Here is a 7,500-nt window from a genome sequence, read left to right on the forward strand (position 1 = left end):
GTACAGTACAGAGAGAGAGACAGTACAGTACAGAGAGAGAGACAGTACAGTACAGTAGAGAGAGAGAGACAGTACAGACAGAGAGAGAGTACAGAGAGAGAGAGTACAGACAGAGAGAGAGAGACAGTACAGTACAGAGAGAGAGACAGTACAGAGAGAGAGAGACAGAGAGAGAGAGAGACAGTACAGTACAGAGAGAGAGAGACAGTACAGTACAGAGAGAGACAGTACAGTACAGAGAGAGACAGTACAGTACAGAGAGAGAGAGAGTTTTTTTACAGTATTTCAGAGAGAGAGAGACATCTTAGAGACAGATTACAGAGAGAGAGAGAGAGACAGTACAGAGAGAGAGAGAGAGAGACAGTACAGAGAGAGAGAGAGAGAGAGAGACAGTACAGAGAGAGAGAGAGAGAGAGAGACAGTACAGTACAGAGAGAGAGAGAGACAGTACAGTACAGAGAGAGAGAGAGACAGTACAGTACAAGAGAGACAGTACAGTACAGAGAGAGAGAGACAGAACAGAGAGAGAGAGAGACAGTACAGTACAGAGAGAGAGAGAGAGACAGTACAGAGAGAGAGAGACAGTACAGAGAGAGACAGTACAGAGAGAGAGAGAGACAGACAGTACAGAGAGAGAGAGATACAGTACAGTACAGAGAGAGAGAGAGACAGTACAGTAGAGAGAGAGAGACAGTACAGTACAGAGAGAGAGAGAGACAGTACAGTACAGAGAGAGAGACAGTACAGTACAGAGAGAGAGACAGTACAGTACAGAGAGAGAGAGACAGTACAGTACAGAGAGAGAGACAGTACAGTACAGAGAGAGAGACAGTACAGTGCAGAGAGAGAGAGAGACAGTACAGAGAGAGAGACAGTACAGTGCAGAGAGAGAGAGACAGTACAGTGCAGAGAGAGAGAGACAGTACAGTACAGAGAGAGAGAGAGACAGTACAGTACAGAGAGAGAGACAGACAGTACAGAGAGAGAGAGACAGTACAGAGAGAGAGACAGTACAGAGAGAGAGAGAGAGAGACAGTACAGAGAGAGAGAGACAGACAGTACAGAGAGAGAGACAGTACAGAGAGAGAGAGAGACAGTACAGTACAGAGAGAGACAGTACAGTACAGAGAGAGACAGTACAGTACAGAGAGAGAGAGACAGACAGTACAGAGAGAGAGAGAGAGTACAGTACAGAGAGAGAGAGAGAGACAGTACAGTACAGAGAGAGAGAGAGACAGTACAGTACAGAGAGAGAGAGACAGTACAGTAGAGAGAGAGAGACAGTACAGTACAGAGAGAGACAGTACAGTACAGAGAGAGAGAGACAGTACAGTACAGAGAGAGAGACAGTACAGTAGAGAGAGAGAGACAGTACAGTACAGAGAGAGAGACAGACAGTACAGAGAGAGAGAGAGAGAGAGAGACAGTACAGTACAGAGAGAGAGACAGTACAGTACAGAGAGAGAGACAGTACAGTACAGAGAGAGACAGTACAGTACAGAGAGAGAGAGACAGTACAGTACAGACAGTACAGAGAGAGAGAGACAGTACAGTACAGAGAGAGAGAGACAGTACAGTACAGAGAGAGACAGTACAGTACAGAGAGAGAGACAGTACAGTACAGAGAGAGAGAGAGACAGTACAGAGAGAGAGAGACAGTACAGTACAGAGAGAGAGAGACAGTACAGTACAGAGAGAGAGAGACAGTACAGTACAGAGAGAGAGACAGTACAGAGAGAGAGAGAGACAGTACAGAGAGAGAGAGACAGTACAGTACAGTACAGAGAGAGAGACAGTACAGTACAGAGAGAGAGAGACAGTACAGAGAGAGAGACAGTACAGTACAGAGAGAGACAGAGAGAGAGAGAGACAGTACAGACAGAGAGAGAGACATACAGAGAGAGTACAGTAGAGAGAGAGAGAGACACAGTACAGAGAGAGAGACAGTACAGTACAGAGAGACAGTACAGTACAGAGAGAGACAGTACAGTGCAGAGAGAGAGACAGTACAGTACAGAGAGAGAGAGAGACAGTACAGAGACAGACAGAGACAGAGAGAGAGAGAGACAGTACAGAGAGAGAGAGACAGTACAGACAGAGAGAGAGACAGTACAGTACAGAGAGAGAGACAGACAGTACAGAGAGAGAGAGAGACAGTACAGAGAGAGAGAGAGACAGTACAGAGAGAGAGAGAGACAGTACAGTACAGAGAGAGAGAGAGACAGTACAGTACAGAGAGAGAGAGAGACAGTACAGTACAGTACAGAGAGAGAGACAGTACAGTACAGAGAGAGAGAGAGAGACAGTACAGAGAGAGAGAGAGAGAGACAGTACAGTACAGAGAGAGAGAGAGACAGTACAGAGAGAGAGAGAGAGACAGTACAGAGAGAGAGACAGTACAGTACACAGAGAGAGAGAGACAGTACAGAGAGAGAGAGAGAGAGAGACAGTACAGTACAGAGAGAGAGAGAGAGACAGTACAGAGAGAGAGAGACAGTACAGAGAGAGAGAGAGACAGTACAGAGAGAGAGAGACAGACAGTACAGAGAGAGAGAGAACAGAGAGAGAGAGACAGTACAGTACAGAGAGAGAGAGAGAGAGAGACAGTACAGAGAGAGAGAGAGAGAGACAGTACAGAGAGAGAGAGAGAGAGAGAGAGAGACAGTACAGAGAGAGAGAGAGAGAGACAGTACAGAGAGAGAGAGAGAGAGAGACAGACAGACAGAGAGAGAGAGACAGTACAGTACAGAGAGAGAGACAGTACAGTACAGAGAGAGAGAGAGACAGTACAGTACAGAGAGAGAGAGAGAGACAGTACAGAGAGAGAGAGAGACAGTACAGAGAGAGAGAGAGAGAGAGAGACAGTACAGAGAGAGAGAGAGAGTACAGTAGAGAGAGAGAGACAGTACAGTACAGAGAGAGAGACAGTACAGTACAGTACAGAGAGAGAGAGACAGTACAGTACAGAGAGAGAGAGAGAGAGACAGTACAGTACAGAGAGAGAGAGAGAGACAGTACAGAGAGAGAGAGAGTACAGAGAGAGAGAGACAGACAGTACAGAGAGAGAGAGACAGTACAGTACAGAGAGAGAGAGACAGTACAGTACAGAGAGAGAGACAGTACAGTACAGAGAGAGAGAGAGAGAGACAGTACAGAGAGAGAGTACAGAGAGAGAGAGACAGTACAGTACAGAGAGAGAGACAGTACAGTACAGAGAGAGAGACAGTACAGTACAGAGAGAGAGAGACAGTACAGTACAGAGAGAGACAGTACAGTACAGAGAGAGAGAGACAGTACAGAGAGAGAGACAGTACAGAGAGAGAGAGAGACAGTACAGTACAGAGAGAGAGACAGTACAGTACAGAGAGAGAGAGACAGTACAGACAGAGAGAGACAGTACAGTACAGAGAGAGAGACAGTACAGTACAGAGAGAGAGACAGTACAGTACAGAGAGAGAGAGACAGTACAGTACAGAGAGAGACAGTACAGAGAGAGAGAGACAGTACAGTACAGAGAGAGAGACAGTACAGTACAGAGAGAGAGACAGTACAGTACAGAGAGAGAGACAGTACAGTACAGAGAGAGAGAGACAGTACAGAGAGAGAGAGAGACAGTACAGACAGAGAGAGAGAGTACAGACAGAGAGAGAGAGAGACAGTACAGAGAGAGAGAGACAGTACAGAGAGAGAGAGAGACAGTACAGAGAGAGAGAGACAGTACAGTACAGAGAGAGAGAGACAGTACAGTACAGAGAGAGAGAGAGACAGTACAGAGAGAGAGAGAGACAGAGACAGTACAGAGAGAGAGAGAGACAGTACAGTACAGAGAGAGAGAGACAGTACAGAGAGAGAGAGAGAGACAGTACAGACAGAGAGAGAGAGAGACAGACAGTACAGAGAGAGAGAGAGACAGTACAGAGAGAGAGAGACAGTACAGTACAGAGAGAGAGAGTACAGTACAGAGAGAGAGAGAGAGAGAGAGACAGTACAGAGAGAGACAGAGAGAGACAGTACAGAGAGAGAGAGAGAGACAGTACAGAGAGAGAGAGAGACAGTACAGAGAGAGAGACAGACAGTACAGAGAGAGAGAGAGAGAGACAGTACAGAGAGAGAGAGAGTACAGTACAGAGAGAGACAGTACAGAGAGAGAGAGAGAGACAGTACAGAGAGAGAGACAGACAGTACAGTACAGAGAGAGAGACAGTACAGTACAGAGAGAGAGACAGTACAGTACAGAGAGAGAGACAGTACAGTACAGAGAGAGAGAGACAGTACAGAGAGAGAGACAGACAGTACAGAGAGAGAGACAGTACAGAGAGAGAGAGAGACAGTACAGTACAGAGAGAGAGAGAGACAGTACAGTACAGAGAGAGAGAGTACAGTACAGAGAGAGAGAGACAGTACAGAGAGAGAGAGAGACAGTACACAGAGAGAGAGAGAGACAGTACAGAGAGAGACAGACAGTACAGTACAGAGAGAGAGAGACAGTACAGTACAGAGAGAGAGAGAGACAGTACAGAGAGAGAGAGAGAGAGACAGTACAGAGAGAGAGAGAGAGAGACAGTACAGAGAGAGAGACAGACAGACAGTACAGAGAGAGACAGTACAGTACAGAGAGAGAGAGACAGTACAGTACAGAGAGAGAGAGACAGTACAGTACAGAGAGAGAGAGACAGTACAGTACAGAGAGAGAGACAGACAGTACAGAGAGAGAGAGTACAGTACAGAGAGAGAGACAGTACAGTACAGTACAGAGAGAGAGACAGTACAGTACAGAGAGAGAGAGAGACAGTACAGTACAGTAGAGAGAGAGAGAGACAGTACAGTACAGAGAGAGAGAGAGAGACAGTACAGAGAGAGAGAGACAGTACAGTACAGAGAGAGAGAGACAGTACAGTACAGAGAGAGAGAGACAGTACAGTACAGTACAGAGAGAGAGAGAGACAGTACAGTACAGAGAGAGAGACAGTACAGAGAGAGAGAGACAGTACAGAGAGAGAGAGAGACAGTACAGTACAGAGAGAGAGACAGTACAGTACAGAGAGAGAGACAGTACAGTACAGAGAGAGAGACAGTACAGAGAGAGAGAGACAGTACAGTACAGAGAGAGAGAGACAGACAGAGACAGAGAGAGAGAGAGACAGTACAGTAGAGAGAGAGAGAGAGACAGTACAGAGAGAGAGACAGAGACAGTACAGAGAGAGAGAGACAGTACAGTACAGAGAGAGAGACAGTACAGAGAGAGAGAGACAGTACAGTACAGAGAGAGAGAGAGACAGTACAGAGAGAGAGAGAGACAGTACAGAGAGAGAGAGACAGTACAGTACAGAGAGAGAGACAGACAGTACAGAGAGAGAGACAGTACAGAGAGAGACAGTAGAGAGAGAGAGAGACAGTACAGTACAGAGAGAGACAGTACAGTACAGAGAGAGAGAGACAGTACAGTACAGAGAGAGAGAGACAGTACAGTAGAGAGAGAGAGACAGTACAGTACAGAGAGAGAGACAGTACAGTACAGAGAGAGAGAGAGACAGTACAGTAGTACAGAGAGAGACAGTACAGTACAGAGAGAGAGAGACAGTACAGAGAGAGAGAGAGACAGTACAGTACAGAGAGAGAGAGTACAGTACAGAGAGTACAGAGAGAGAGAGACAGACAGTACAGACAGAGAGAGAGACAGTACAGTACAGACAGAGAGAGAGAGAGACAGTACAGTGCAGAGAGAGAGAGAGAGTACAGTAGAGAGAGACAGTACAGTACAGAGAGAGAGACAGTACAGTAGAGAGAGAGAGAGAGAGAGACAGTACAGTACAGAGAGAGAGAGACAGTACAGTACAGAGAGAGAGAGACAGTACAGTACAGAGAGAGAGACAGTACAGTACAGAGAGAGAGACAGTACAGTACAGAGAGAGAGACAGTACAGTACAGAGAGAGAGACAGAGAGAGTACAGTACAGAGAGAGAGAGACAGTACAGTACAGAGAGAGAGAGACAGTACAGTACAGAGAGAGAGACAGTACAGTACAGAGAGAGAGACAGTACAGTACAGAGAGAGAGAGAGACAGACAGTACAGAGAGAGAGAGACACACAGAGAGAGAGACAGTACAGTACAGAGAGAGAGAGACAGTACAGTACAGAGAGACAGACACAGTACAGAGAGAGAGAGAGAGAGTACAGTACAGAGAGAGAGACAGTACAGACAGAGAGAGACAGTACAGACAGAGAGAGACAGTACAGTACAGAGAGAGAGAGACAGACAGTACAGTACAGAGAGAGAGAGACAGTACAGAGAGAGAGAGAGAGACAGAGAGACAGTACAGAGAGACAGAGAGAGAGAGACAGACAGTACAGAGAGAGAGTACAGAGAGAGAGAGTACAGTACAGAGAGAGAGACAGTACAGTACAGAGAGAGAGACAGTACAGTACAGAGAGAGAGACAGTACAGAGAGAGACAGACAGTACAGAGAGAGAGAGACAGTACAGTACAGACAGAGAGAGTACAGAGAGAGACAAGAGACAGTACAGAGAGAGAGAGACAGTACAGTACAGAGAGAGAGAGAGAGACAGTACAGAGAGAGAGAGAGAGAGAGAGACAGTACAGTACAGAGACAGAGAGAGAGAGACAGTACAGACAGAGAGAGAGACAGTACAGTACAGAGAGAGAGACAGTACAGTACAGAGAGAGAGACAGTACAGTAGAGAGAGAGAGAGAGACAGTACAGTACAGAGAGAGAGACAGACAGTACAGAGAGAGAGAGACAGTACAGTACAGAGAGAGAGAGACAGTACAGTACAGAGAGAGAGAGAGAGAGACAGTACAGAGAGAGAGACAGTACAGAGAGAGAGAGACAGTACAGAGAGAGAGAGAGAGAGAGTACAGAGAGAGAGAGAGACAGTACAGAGAGAGACAGACAGAGGAGAGACATCAGACAGAGAGAGAGAGACAGTACAGTACAGAGAGAGAGAGACAGTACAGTACAGAGAGAGAGAGAGACAGTACAGTAGTACAGACAGAGAGAGAGACAGTACAGTACAGAGAGAGAGAGACAGAGACAGTACAGAGAGAGAGAGACAGTACAGAGACAGAGAGAGAGACAGTACAGTACAGAGAGAGAGACAGTACACAGAGAGAGAGACAGAGAGAGAGAGACAGTACAGCACAGAGAGAGAGACAGACAGTACAGAGAGAGAGAGACAGTACAGTACAGAGAGAGAGAGACAGTACAGAGAGAGAGAGAGACAGTACAGTACAGAGAGAGAGAGAGACAGACAGTACAGAGAGAGAGAGAGAGAGACAGTACAGAGAGAGAGAGAGAGAGACAGTACAGTACAGAGAGAGAGAGAGACAGTACAGAGAGAGAGAGAGAGAGACAGTACAGTACAGAGAGAGAGAGTACAGAGAGAGAGACAGTACAGTACAGAGAGAGAGACAGTACAGTACAGAGAGAGAGACAGTACAGAGAGAGAGAGAGACAGTACAGACAGAGAGAGAGAGAGAGA

The 7,500-nt window shown here is 46.5% G+C and overlaps 1 pseudogene; it reads left to right on the forward strand.

Annotated features, from left to right (window-relative positions):
• The window catches only part of LOC135560122 (putative uncharacterized protein DDB_G0271606), a 17,042-nt pseudogene extending 10,919 nt beyond the window's left edge, over positions 1-6,123 (forward strand).
• Positions 6,124-7,500: the final 1,377 nt, after the last annotated feature.

The sequence above is a fragment of the Oncorhynchus nerka genome, linkage group LG15 (assembly GCF_034236695.1).
Source record: "Oncorhynchus nerka isolate Pitt River linkage group LG15, Oner_Uvic_2.0, whole genome shotgun sequence".
Classification (NCBI taxonomy): Eukaryota; Metazoa; Chordata; class Actinopteri; order Salmoniformes; family Salmonidae; genus Oncorhynchus; species Oncorhynchus nerka.